Below are 13,423 nucleotides of genomic sequence, written 5' to 3' on the forward strand. Positions count from 1 at the left end.
TGCAGTGAGTGTTCTGTGCAGCGAGTGCCATGTGGACTGCCCTGTCCAGTGAGTGTCATGTGCACTGCCCTGTGAGTATCATGTGCACTGCCCTATGTAGTGAGTGTCCTGTGCAGTGCCCTGTGCAGGACTAACGTGTCCTGTGCAGTGCCCTGTGCAGTGAGGGTCATGTGCAGTGCCATGTGCAGTGAGTGTTGTGTACACTGCCCTGTGAGTGTCATTTGCAGTGCCCTGTGCGGGGAGCATCTTGTGCAAGGAGTGTCATATGCACTGCCCTGTGAGTGTCATGTGCAGTGCTCTGTGCAGGATGTGTCTTTTGCTATGAGTGTCCTGTGCAGTGAGAGCCATATGGACTGCTCTCTGAGTCTCATGTGCAGTGCCCTGTGGAGAGCTTGTGTTGTGCAGTGCCCTGTGCAGTGAGTGTCATATACACTGCCCTGGGAGTGTCATTTGCAGTGCTCTGTGCAGGGTGTGTCTTTTGCAGTGAATGTCACGTGCAGTGAGCGCCATGTGGACTACTCTGTGTCATGTGCAGTGCCCTGTGCAGGGAGTGTCCTGTGCAGTGAATGTCATGTGCACTGCCCTGTGAGTATCATGTGCACTTCCCTGTGTAGTGAGTGTCCTGTGAAGTGCCCTGTGCAGGACGGATGTGTCCTGTGCAGTGCCCTGTGCAGTGAGTCTCATGTGTAGTGCCCTCTGCAGGGCTTGTGTTGTGCAGTGCCCTGTGCAGTGAGTGTCGTGTACACCGCCCTGTGAGTGTCATGTGCAGTGCCCTATGCAGTGATTTTCATGCCCTGTGAGTAGTGTCTGGTGCAGTGAGTGTCCTGTGCAGGGTGTGGCCTGTGAGTGTCATGTGCAGTGCCCTGTGCAGTGAGTGTCCTGTGCAGTGCCTTTCCTCCGTTGTCAGTGTGGAAGGCTCAGGGAGAGCTGCAGTGCTCAGGACTCAACCGTGCCTCCCAGCAGCCTCCGGAATCATCGGCCACCTCCCTAGCAGTCTCAGGACTCATCAGTCACCCCCACAGCCTCAGGATTCGTCAGTCACCCCCACAGCCACAGGACTCATCACTCACCTTCTAACCATCCACCTGCACAGTCTCAGGACTCATCAGTCACCCCCACAGCCTCAGGACTCATCAGTCACCCCCACAGCCTCAGGACTCATCCCTCACCTTCTAACCATCCACCTGCACAGTCTCAGGACTCATCAATCACCCCCACAGCCTCAGGACTCAGCAGTCATCTCCACAGTCTCGGGGCTCATTAGTCCTTCCTAGCAGTCATCAGTCCCTCCCAGCAATCCTCAGGACTCATCAGTCCTTCCTAGCAATCATCAGTCCTTCCTACAGTCTTCAGTCCCTCCCAGCAGTGCCCAGTCCCTGCCCTCCCAGCAGTCCACGCTCCCTCCCAGCAGTCCTCAGTCTCACCAGCCCTCAGTCTCTTCAGTCCTAAGTCCCTCCCAGCAGTTCTCAGCCCCTCCCAGCAGTCCTCAGTCCCCATCAGGCCTCTCTCCACAGTCTCACATACCTCCCCGCCGGCGTTCTCTCTCACCGGCTCGTTGGTCTAGGGGTATGATTCTCGCTTTGGGTGCGAGAGGTCCCGGGTTCAAATCCCGGACGAGCCCTCTTTTTTTTTTCATTTGCAGTACACATAAATACATTATTTTGAAGAAATGAAAAATAAAAGCCAAAATAGGAACTTTTTTTTCCCGCGTTTATATTACATGCATGTATCAAAAATTCACCTGGGGCTCGTCCGGGATTTGAACCCGGGACCTCTCGCACCCTAAGCGAGAATCATACCCCTAGACCAACGAGCCGCGGAGGAGGGGGCGGCGGGGTCTTTAAAGAGGGAGCGCGCGGGGCACGTGGTGCAGTCTGTAAAGGAGGGGGGAGGGGTCTGTGGCTGGAGCCCTGCCCCTCACTGGAGGAGGAGGGGCAGGGGGGCTCGATCCCTCGGATCACTGGATCCCTGTTAATCGAGGCACCGAGGCAATCGATCTCTCGGGAGCGCACCTGGCTCAGCCCCCTCCAAAAGGTTGAAGACCAGAGGGGGAGAGAGGGGGGCGGGGTTCGATCCTGCTGATCCTCCGCACCGGGATCACTCGATTCCCTACTGATGGATGCAATGGATCCATCGGCTCTGACTAATCGATACATCGGAGCTGCCCCAGGGGATCGATACCTGGCGATCTGCACCCGATCACCCACGGTCTAAGGGATGATGCAGATCAACAAGGCAAAGGGATCAGTTCTGGGGAATCCCTTCTGTTCATGACGAGAGCAGTCGATTAACAAGCACAGGCAAACGCAACACTACTGACTTTCACAGCAGTGGGGGCGGGGGCGTAACTCACAAGAGGGAACTATTCAATAAGTGTCTGACCCCTTCCACGGCGGGTGACTTCTTATAGAATATAATGCACCGGCCTTGGTAACTTCATAAACTTCATATATAATCTAACGCTCTGGACTTAGATGGAAAATAAACATACAATCTGTGGGAAGTGCCTTTCTCGGTGGGTTAATGCAATCACTGCATCTCTCGCAAGGAGGGGCTCAGCCTGGTGCACAGGGAACAGTAGCATGTGTATTTGTAGTGCTGTGAAGTCCCAGCCTATGACAGAGAGCGCTCTGAATCTGTAAGTCATTCGTTTAAACGCATGTATACCCCACAGTATAAAATGGCGGCCTAACATGAGCTAAAACATTCAGGGCCGTGTTCATCAAAGAGTCGCGCAACAGAGACGCAGCCACCTCGCTGCGCTGCGTGAAAGGGCAGAAATGCGCTGTATTGATTATTACGACACATCCCTGTCCTTTCCTAACACTGGCGCACTTTTGGCTGCCTGATGCCAACCCAAGCACCCTTGCGTCATGTTGCACTTTCCGCTTTTTAAGTGTGCTGCAGCACTCGGAGGAAACAAAGAGGAGACATGAAGATCTTTCTCCTCGTTATGCCTCTGGTGGGGAGCTGTACAATTCCGACGCACTCCCAGGTGGCAAATATGGTAACGTGAAAGAATCCACGGGTGGAGGCGGCGAACGCCCACGCTCCACCCATGGCACGACTCCCAGAGCAGTGCGTTGCCCTAGATTTATCAAGCCATGCAGGACAACGCACGGTGGCATTCCACCGCTTGATGAACCTTACTTGGGTTTTACATCGCCCCTGTGCCCCCTTGTGTGGGGCAAGAGTGACTCGAAACTTTGATAAACCTGTCCCTCAATGTTCAGGTGCGTAGAGAGCAATCGGGAGCTATATTTTTAGTAATATGCAGCCAAACTGCACCTTTTTACAGGTTTCCTTTAAATGACTCATTCCAGAGCCAGTAATGCCATTCTCTGCTTTAAACAAGCATTGGAAATGCAATAGGCCTCACCTTTGTTTAAGTTACAGCCATTTGCTTTGCTAATGGCATTGTATTTTATCTATGTATTATTGAATGTATTAGTGAGTCTATTTGGTTTTCTCTCTCTTCTCTATATATTCTTCTTTCTTTCCTAAATCTCGCAGCATGTTTACCACGTCCTCTTGTTTTTACTGGGCCTTACTAACAAGACAGTTAATTGTCAACGTTTACTTTTTGATCCCCGTCCAATGCTTGAGTCCAACCTGCATCTGACTTATTGTAACCCTTTAAGAAACAACGGTTTGCCGATATCTGGGTTTTAACATCATTAAGTAGGGGTTTAGCAGCGCCAGACAAATAAGCAGTTGTGCGCTTGGATGGTTACTAGACTCCTGAGGCATGTGGGGTTCTTTATTTTGAGGGTTTTATATAACGCGAACAAGACCCTTGCGGGTAACTGAGCGCTTTACAGTAAAATGGAGAAAAGAAGGTGTAGCAAACAAAGATATTGGTGAACAGCTATGAAAAGCATATACAAGACTAAAATGACAGCTATCGAGCACACAGACATAGATAGATATAATGTACAGTACGGCTAGCAATAGGCCAGGGTTCGCGTGAATTTGGCCATGAGGATCGCTTTCACCTCTTTCCTGAAGTAGGCCGATGACGGGTTCGTTCTTGTTTCAGTGGGCAAAGCGTTCCAGATCCTAGGGGCCATACCAGAGAATGAATGTTTTTTTCTTGACAAATCGTTGTGGTTTTTGAAGAAGTGTCTTGGCACTCCTGGAGGCTCTGCTGCCCCCAGAGAGCTCCAGTTTCTGACCTAGGTAGAGCGGGGAATTGTGGTGTAGGGCTTTGTGCGTCATACAGGCGATTTTAAGATGAATTCTAGCTTCAAACGGTGGCCAGTTGAGGGCTCTCAGGTCAGGGGATATGTGAGAGTTTCTCTTTGAACCAGTGATGAGTCTCGCAGCTGAGTTGATAGTGGCTCTTAGTGGGGCTGTCGATGACCTTGGGAGGCCGCATAAGGTCACCGCCCTGTATTCCACTCTAGGGATTACTAGGGCTTGCACTGCTTGTTTGAAATCGACGGCTGGCAGAAAGGGTTTCAGTTTTCGCAGGGTCTTCAGGTGGAAGTTGGCTCCTTTTGTGGAGGCGCTGATCTGCTTCTGCATCTTTAAGTTGCTGTCAAGCGTTACCCCTAGTGATTTCGCTGAGTCGACGATGAGAGGTTGTCCTTTGAGAGCAGTTAAGTGCTTGAGCCGGTCCAGGATAGAGGGTGTTTTGTTAGGGGGAGTGATTAAGAGGAATTCCATTTTGAGGGAGTTTAGTTTCAGATGGTTTTCAGCCAGCCAAGTTTGGTTTTTTTTTAGCGTGGAGTTGAGCGATTTGATGTCAACAAGTGAGTGGATCTTAATGTAGATTTGGGTGTCGTCAGCGTACATGTGGAAGTGAATTTTGGCGAGGCTGAGAAGATCGGTAAGAGGTTCCATAACAAGGTTGAAAAGGGTGAGAGAGAGGGAGGAGCCTTGCGGAACTCCTAAAGTGACTGGCATGGGGTTGGACAGGGTTTGGTTGACCTTGAATCTTTGGGATCTATTTTGGAGGAAAGAAGTGAACCAGTTAAATACAGAACCAGACAAACCCATTCTGTGTTTAAGGAGTTCAAGCATGTTGTCGTGTTTGACGGTGTCAAATGCTGATAGGTCGAGAAGGATTAGTAAACAGGCCTCATTTTGGTCCAGGATTTTTAGAGCGTCATCAATTATATGTGTCATGGCTGATTCGGTTCTGTGACCTGCACGGAAGCCTGATTGAAATTGGTTAAGCAGGTTGAATTGATCAATGTGCCTGTTAAGCTGCAAGTAAACACATTTTTCCAGGAGTTTGGCTAGCATGGGTATGTTAGAGATCAGACGATAGTTATTAGGGTCCGAGGGGTCAGCTGTTGTTTTCTTTAGGATAGGCGACACCTGACCTGATTTCAGGCTGTCTGGAATGAGACCTTGAAGGAGGGATGTATTTATGATCTTGGTCCAGAGAGGTAGTACAAGGGGAAGGAAGTCTTTTAAATAATTAGCCAGGAGCGGGTCTGTGAAATGATTGGAGGGTTTCAGTGAGGTTAGTACCTTTAATATGGCATTTTCACTGTAAGTGTTGAAGAGGGACCAAGTGGTGTTGTTTTTGAGGTTGAATTTTGGGAGGATGTTAGTTTGTGTGCCAGCCAGTGGCACAGATGAGTTCTTGTCCAAGTCAGAGATGGATAATAGGTCCTTGAGTAGATCTGATTTTATGGATTCTGTTTTAGAAGCGAAGAAGGAGGCAAATTCTTCACAGGTGGGTAGAGTAAGAGGGATGGCGTTTGACAGACTGAGTATGTTCTTGGTTTGGGTATTGATAAGATCGCAGAGCTTTTTGGGGCGGTTCTTGGCTTGATCTAGTTGAGTCCTTAAGAAGTCGGTTTTAGATTTCCTGATTTTCCTAAAATAGGAGTTTCTGGAGCGTCTTAGGAGCTTGAGGTGGTCAGCTGAGGGTGCGGCTCTCCAACGCCGTTCAATTAATCTGAGAGAGCGTCTATCTTCATTTAGCCTCCCATCGTACCAGTTGAAGCGGTGCTATGTTATCAAGAAGGTTGTTCATGGACTGAAAGTAGTGATTGGTCAGCCCCAGGACATCGTTTAGGTCTTCCGGGGATATAGAGGGTTTGAGTTAGTTGATGTTATAGGGTTAGAGCCAACGTTTTTCAGGTTTCTCTTCCAGATCTTAGATCTCAGGGGTTGTGTTGGGAGACATTTGACCTCTTCCAAGACTTGGAAAGAGATAATGTGATGGTCAGACCAATCACATGGGAGGATAGAGTTGAGGTGTGTGGAGTCCACATTTGAGATTACTAGGTCGAGAATCGCACCTTTGTCGTGTGTCGGACTGTTACATATTTGGATGAGATTAAGGTCGGCGAGGAAGGCTTTGAGGCTGTTTACCCCAGGGTCGTTCAGGTCATCCCAGTGGAGGCTGAAGTCCCCCAGGAATATTTGATTATTTTATGGCTGTAATTTGACGCAAGGATATCCATGAATTGTTCTATGAATGTGAGGTTATCTCCGGGAGGGTGGTAGAAGGTGTGAAAAGAGCAGAGTCGATTGTTATTACTGGCGATGTTTATGCAGAGGTATTCACAGGAAGAAAAAGCAGGGGCGTTGGAGTTGGACACTGTTAGGCTGCTCTGATGTATGCAGGCTATCCCACCTCCTGGCCTGTCCGTTCTGTCGAGTCTGGTGATGTCATAGTTGGGGGGTAGCAAGATGTCCATGATGGGTGTAGATGTATCATTTAACCAAGTTTCTGTCAGGATCAGAATGTCAGGTTCTTAATGATGTGGAGTCCCACTGAACTCAGTCCTTTTGGCAGCGCTACGAACGTTGTCCATTTATTACACAGAACTGCACATGTTTCAGAAAGCAGGACTTTGGTTCCACTCGAGTACATCCTCACTACAGTAAAACCCACTGCAATTGGTTTAAGGACTAAATTCTATGGGCCTCATCAAAGTGGCGATGGCTTTTTATCCATCTTCCTTCCAATAACGTATGTTTCAAAAAACACAATTTTTTTAAATAAACACTGCACTTGCAATAATAGTGCATGTCATTGCTTAATTCGGTAACTAGCGATGCTGCAACCCAACTTAGTATATCATTCACCCCAGTAAGTGGTCCGTCTGGCCCCCCCCCCCCAAACCAATCCTAGTCAATAGGTTGCAGACGAGTGGTGGGAAACGCGCTATGGCCGATGTTTTCCTGGGTGCTGTGCTGCCAGGGATTGGATAGCTATACAATCACTATACACTGGGCCATGCAGCCTATGCATTCCCCACAGGCATAAACAGACAAGTAGAGGAACATAACATTTCACCCTAAACACTCCGGGGCTTATTTAAAAGCCCCCTGCGCCGAAGGTACAGCGCTTTTTTCCGTGTTAAAAGTGACGCACCTGCAGCGTAAGGGTCTTGTAAATAAGCCCCCTAGTATATGCACCTCGGTTTTACGTTGGTAGTTTTCGGGGGTAGTGGAATGAGCTAGAGTTGATGGGTCAGTGAGGGCTTTATTTTATCAGCACCAACAGATCACTTTATTGTTCAGAGTACTAATAACGTTTATATATAGCGCCTTTGTCCTTAACGCTGTAAACGAGAGGTGTTACTATCACACAATTTATTGGTACGCAATTGGCCGTTCTAGGATTCACACTTGTTATCACCAAATCACCCATGCAGTTTTTTTCTGGTGAGCTTTCAGCTCACTGAGCCACCCTGAAGAGACGGGTACCATTCAGACCCGAATGACCAGTTTCATTTAGATTTACTCGGAGTCATTTTACGCTAGCCCCGAGGCTTTTGAATTGGACAACAGCCCTCTATGACCCCGGCGTCCTTTCACATCCGAATAAACGCCGAGATGCCCTAAGCCTTTCAGGAGAGGTGCTGAGCTGCTTCTGAGAGCACTTGAGTGTAGTATTCCCATGTTAGAATGTTATGAGTCAGGTGGGGTTCCAAGTTCCACTGGTCAAGGGCGGTTACTTTGGCTTGGCACTTTCCAGTTGTGGTTGTCTAAGCTGTTCCTCTCTTGTATGGAATAAACATACATGGAAACCCAAACCTGTCTTCACCTTGTCTTACATCACATTAGTGACAAGCGGGATCAAGAGGGGACGTAGACCCGCTGGCAAGTTGACGTCACTCGAGCATGCGCAGAACACTGCAGGCATCTCCAGGGTTCACCGGGGAACCTTTCGATCGTGTCTAGCTGGGCTGAAACCCTCAGAAATGTGGCGCTCCTCTGAGTCTTTTAGATAGAGGGGCCAGATTTTGAAAAACATAAATCAGGACAGCCCGTACAGATACACAGAAGTAGGACTACAATGTGACAAGTAGCAAAGGGCACAGAATGGGTTAACTCACAGCAAACACCTCCTCAACAAAGAAAACAAACACAATAAGACACCACGAGGAAATATGCGCTTCGTTTACACATAGCATCATTTGTTTAACAAGGTTGCTTTACAGATGAGGTCTGTCTCTAATCATGCGGCCCGCTCTGAAAATCGCAACAATTGCTGAATTTACTGGAATTTGCCAGGAAAGATGTAAAAACCTGGGTTTGCACCAGAAAATTCGGAACACCAATCAATCAATCAACTGATCCAACAGCCAGGTCTTGAGTGTTCTCCTGAAGGTCAGCAGGTCTTGGGTCTGTCGTAGGCTCAGTGGGAGGTCGTTCCATGTTTTGGCGGCGAGGTGGGAGAAGGATCTCCCGCTGGTCGTAGTTCTTCAGATGCGCGGGACGGTAGCTAGTGAGAGGTCGGCGGAGCTTAGCTGGTGGTTGGGGATGTAGAAGGAGAGACATCTGTTGAGGTAGGCTGGCCGGACTCAGCGGACGGTGGTCACCCGTCAACACCCTCACGCGGCCTGAAAACACCACTGGTGGGGAGGGGAAGCAGAGGGAGAATCACACCGGGGACCGGTCCAAGGGAAGTGTCAAGCCCCCAAAGGCCCCCAAACACCCCAGCAAGGCCCAAGTCCACCAGGGGAGAAGCAGTCAGCTGGAAATAGGCCCCTCACTCCACAACCTGGGGCATAACAGGGAAGGCGGCGACTCACCAGGTGTCCCGCAAGCCTCCAGAACTCACGGCCCGAATTGACCGCCGAACGGGGAGGATCAGTCGCGTGATAGGCTGGGAACGATGGAGAAATCCCGGCTGGTAGGCAGGGTCCCACACCGCACTCACAGAAGGGGCGGATCAGCCGCCGCAGACCCAAGTCCACCAGGGAGCGCCAGGGGGGACACACGCCTGGCCGCGGTCCCTACAGCGCCAGCAGGCCCGAGCAGTGATCCAAGAAATGTATCATGCAGGGCAGGCGCTGGTACACACGACACCGCCAATCCCCAATGGCTCCAGACGCCCCCGGGCAGGGCACCAATTCACTGGGGGCGAACCACAAAGCCACCAGGAGGCCGGGAACTATGCGGCCGGGCGGCACAAGATGGCGGCGTCCACCCCAGGTGTCTCTCGGGTCTCACACACTCCTCTCCAGTGGTCCGATTTGACCGCTGATCAAGGGGAGGGGAAGAGTTCTGCTCTGTGGGGACACCGGCGCACGGCCGAGAACTGGCTCCGGCATAGAGATGAATATCCCACACAGCGCCGCTGGAAGGATCAGACCAGCAACCGCAGCTCTGCCCCCACCTGAAACCGCCGGCAGGGCCGCATTCGAGGCCGCGGTCCCAGCGCTGCCCGCAGGCCTCAGGTCCAGCCGCCACCACACCGCCGCCGCAGGGTATAGCACAGGTCAGTAATCGCCCAGGCAAGCGTCGCCAAGTCTCTACACCTCAGGGGCAGCCGGGCAGAGGGTATCGCAGCCGGAGGAGCAGGATCAATGTAGGATAATAGAGCTGGACGGAGCCTACTTAGCACACGTCCACCATACTGGCTTGCCAAGCTACGCCCCGCATTCCACCCCTTTGATCAGAGTTCCATCTCCCACATAAGGAAACCTCTGCCCATAAGGAAAGCAGTCAACGGGGGCCACTGACAGACAGCAGTGTCAAGAGCCAGGCCCCGGGCCACCCAGGGTTCTCTGACCTCTAAGTTTTATCAGAGTAGGTGGGAGTGGGGGAGAGACAATAGCCCCGGGTATAAGGTACCCTTCTTCCACTCTCCTTCCCACCAGCAGAGGGATGGTCAATTGAGTCCGTTATACTGATCTGGCGAAACCAGCCTTTCCATACCATAGTCCGGCTGGCCCTGGTGTCCCTCAGAGCAGTGACAGGGATCGCCTTCACTGTGACCTGGTGGAAGTGATGACTCCCACCCTCAGGGACCACAAGCTCACCCTCTGAGTCTAGCTCCCAACTAAGGGAGACTAAAGCACGTTTTACCTCCTGCCCACAGGGTGACTACCTACCTCGAGTGTCACATTGGCCACCTGAGTAGAGATCCCATCAGTGGGTGGTTACCTCGGACAGAGGAACAAGTTACTTATGTTCGGTAACAATACATCTGTTAGAGAAATATATATGTTATCGATTCCCTACCTTAGAATTACCCCCAGGCGTCAGCCTGGATCCGGAGAATTTTTTTCTCAGCAGTACGCCTGCGCATCAGTGGGTGGCGTCGGTCGACTGCGTTCGTCATCGTGATCGCCGGGATGACGTCGCAGTATCTACTTAGACGCTGTCCCTGCGCCCTAACGTCAGTTCTTTTACACAACATTCCACGCCAGAAGCGCTGAGCCATGGAAGACACTGACCACTAGGGCACAAAACTAGGGCCCTGAAAGGGAGTCCCTTACTCTAGAAGTCAGTTCGCAGAACGGGGAGGATGGGTAGGGCGGTGAGGAATCCATAACTAATCTATGTCTCTTACAGATATATCGTTACTGAAGGTAAGAAACTTGTTCATCTGAAATAGACTATTAATTTTAGATTCCTTACCTTTGAATAGATACCCCAGCAATACCAACCCCGGAGCTGGGTCTGTGAACGAAGTTCACACCAGAAAGTGCTGGAGAAATGAACAGCCAAAAAAGAAGTCTCTCCGGACTGGAGTATCCAGGCATTAATGTTTAGTGAACGTGCGCAGTGATGCCCTCATGGCTGCCTGGCAGATGTCACGGACTCCCCGTCCCAAAGCAGTTTTGGCTGCTGTCGCCCTGGAGGAATAGGCACGCAATCATTCCGGGGGCTCCTTTTTCACCAAGTAATAACAGATCCTAATGAAAAGGACAACCCATCGATAGATGGTCTATTTTTGCACAGCCCGATCTCTCTTGGCACCCACATAGCCAACAAAGAGTTGATCGTCCACCCGGAATTGTTTTGTGCCATCCAGATAAAATGAGAATGCACCTTTAGATCAAGACAGTGGAGTCTTTCCTCCTCCTTGGAAGGATGTGGGGCGGGAAGACGGTGGGCAAAGTGATGGTCTGTCCTATATGAAAAGAGGTAACCACTTTGGGTAGAAAAGAAGGCCTAGTTCGAAGGACAACTTTGTCCAGATGGACAGCAAGGAAAGGAGGTTTTGAAGATAGAGCCTGCAGCTCACTCACCCTGCGAGCAGAGGTGACGGCAACCAGAAAAGCAGTTTTTAAAGTCAAGAGTCTGAGAGGACAATTATGAAGTGGCTTGAAAGGAGAGTACGTAAGTTAAGACCAGATTTAAGTCCCACTGGGGCATTACGAAAGGAATAGCAGGAAAGAGGTGAGTAATGCCCTTCAGAAACCTATTTACAGTAGCGGACTTGAAAAGAGAAGGCTGGTCAGGAAGGTGAAGAAAGGCCGAAAGATAGCCTTTCAGGGTGCCCAGAGCACAGCCCTGCTGAGCCAAAGAAAGTATGAAGAGGAGAACCTCTGAAAGAGGGGCAGAAAGGGGATCCACAGCTTTTGCTGTGCACCATGCCACAAATGTGTTCAATGTACAGGCGTTTTAGTATAAGGATGCCTTGCTGCCAAGATGACATTACAGGCTTCGGGAGGAAGGTCGAAATCTGTCAACTGTCGCTGCTCAATCTCCACGCAAGGAGGAGGAGGCTGGACAGGTTCGGGTGGAGAACCGTCCCCTGCTGCTGCGACAGAAGATCCTCCCGAAGAGGCAGCCGGATCCGAGGATCGATGGCCATGTTCAAGAGCTCGGGATACCAGACTCTTCGTGCCCAGTACGGAGCCACAAGAATGACTTGGGCCCGGTCGCACTTGATCTTCTTCAGCACCACCTACCAACGCGCAGGGGTATTGCTGAGAAAAAAATTCTCCTGATCCAGTCTGACGCCTGGGGGTAATTGTAAGGTAAGGAATCTATAAGTAATAGTCTCTTTCAGATTCTCTCTTGTTTCCTAGCTGAGAGCAATCAACGCATTGGGGTTGGAAATGGGGTGCCTTAGGCCCCTGCCACCAGATCCTCCTCCTTCTGGCTCAGAAGGGGTAGGGGAACCCTTGCCCCCTCACCTTATTGTGTTATAGGTCTGTGTTGCCCTTGACCCCCACCTCACTCTGTTGGCAAGAACTTGAACCACCCTTCTTAGGGTCACTCCCAGGTATGTTCTTAGACACTCTGGTTCTAATCCAGAGGTCTGGGTTCTTAGCAAGCTCCGTGGGGGTAGGTGAGCTTACTGTTGACCAGCTGTTGGTGCAGCTCTGTAAAACATGCGCTCTCTCAAGGTCAGATTGTACAGCCCAGTAAAGTCATCATATTTGTTGGCCGCATCCATCCACCAGTGCCTTCCTTGCTGGAATAGTCCAGTATATCTATGCAAGTCTGGTTTCACAGCGTCTGAATGTCCTTAACTCTCATGCGGCACCTTTCTGGGGTGAGTCCAAATTTGAAAACAAGAACAGCCCTCATAGGGGCGCACTTCATTTGGTCCCCCCCCCTTTACTGGAAGAAGGGTGTCCATCTCCACTGAGGGCATAGGTTTCCATAAGCGAGCCCCTCAATACTCCTCTGGGACCGTGTGCATCCTCAGGGCTACCTCATAGGCAGGAAACCACTTGCCTAGGTCATCCCCCACCACACAGCTGGGCACCAGGTCTTGTGGTATATCGACCATCACCTCATCTAGCAGACACTGAAGGTACGCTGCCACCAGTGCCGTTGGATTCTGCTGCTTGTTTAGCTTTGAGGTCCAGCTCCCTCAGGCTTACCTCATGAACCAAGAAGATTTTCTTTTCTTCCAAGGCTCTCCTAGCCTTCTTTTCCTCTGCCAGCTTCTCTTCCAGGACCGGTTTCCTTTCCTCAAGGGCCCTATTGGCAGCAGCCTTCTCCTTAGCTGCCTACAATTGTAGTTTAGGCACCTGCAGCTTGAGCTTCCTTTCAACCCTTCTGTTCTCCAGCTCCTCTAGGGACAGACCCTTGTGTGAGAAGGTGGCCTGATATATGCTGTCCACTAGTTCTAGTGGGCACCTTGTATCAGTCCAAACAACCCCTATGGTGATAGGTTAAAGACAACCTTATTTGCAAGCTATCCTAGTGGTAGCTATGGAGAGCAGCCTTCAGGCTTAAGTCTTGAAGGAATGTAAAG

The 13,423-nt window shown here is 50.6% G+C and overlaps 2 non-coding genes across 2 annotated transcripts; one reads left to right on the forward strand and one right to left on the reverse strand.

Moving 5' to 3' along the window:
* Positions 1-1,549: 1,549 nt before the first annotated feature.
* Positions 1,550-1,621, forward strand: TRNAP-UGG (transfer RNA proline (anticodon UGG)). The gene has a single exon. It is a non-coding gene; the product is annotated as a tRNA-Pro (tRNA).
* Positions 1,622-1,744: 123 nt separating this feature from the next.
* On the reverse strand, positions 1,745-1,816 carry TRNAP-AGG (transfer RNA proline (anticodon AGG)). The gene has a single exon. It is a non-coding gene; the product is annotated as a tRNA-Pro (tRNA).
* Between the last annotated feature and the right edge of the window lie 11,607 nt (positions 1,817-13,423).

The sequence above is a fragment of the Triturus cristatus genome, chromosome 9 (assembly GCF_964204655.1).
Source record: "Triturus cristatus chromosome 9, aTriCri1.1, whole genome shotgun sequence".
Taxonomy (NCBI): domain Eukaryota; kingdom Metazoa; phylum Chordata; class Amphibia; order Caudata; family Salamandridae; genus Triturus; species Triturus cristatus.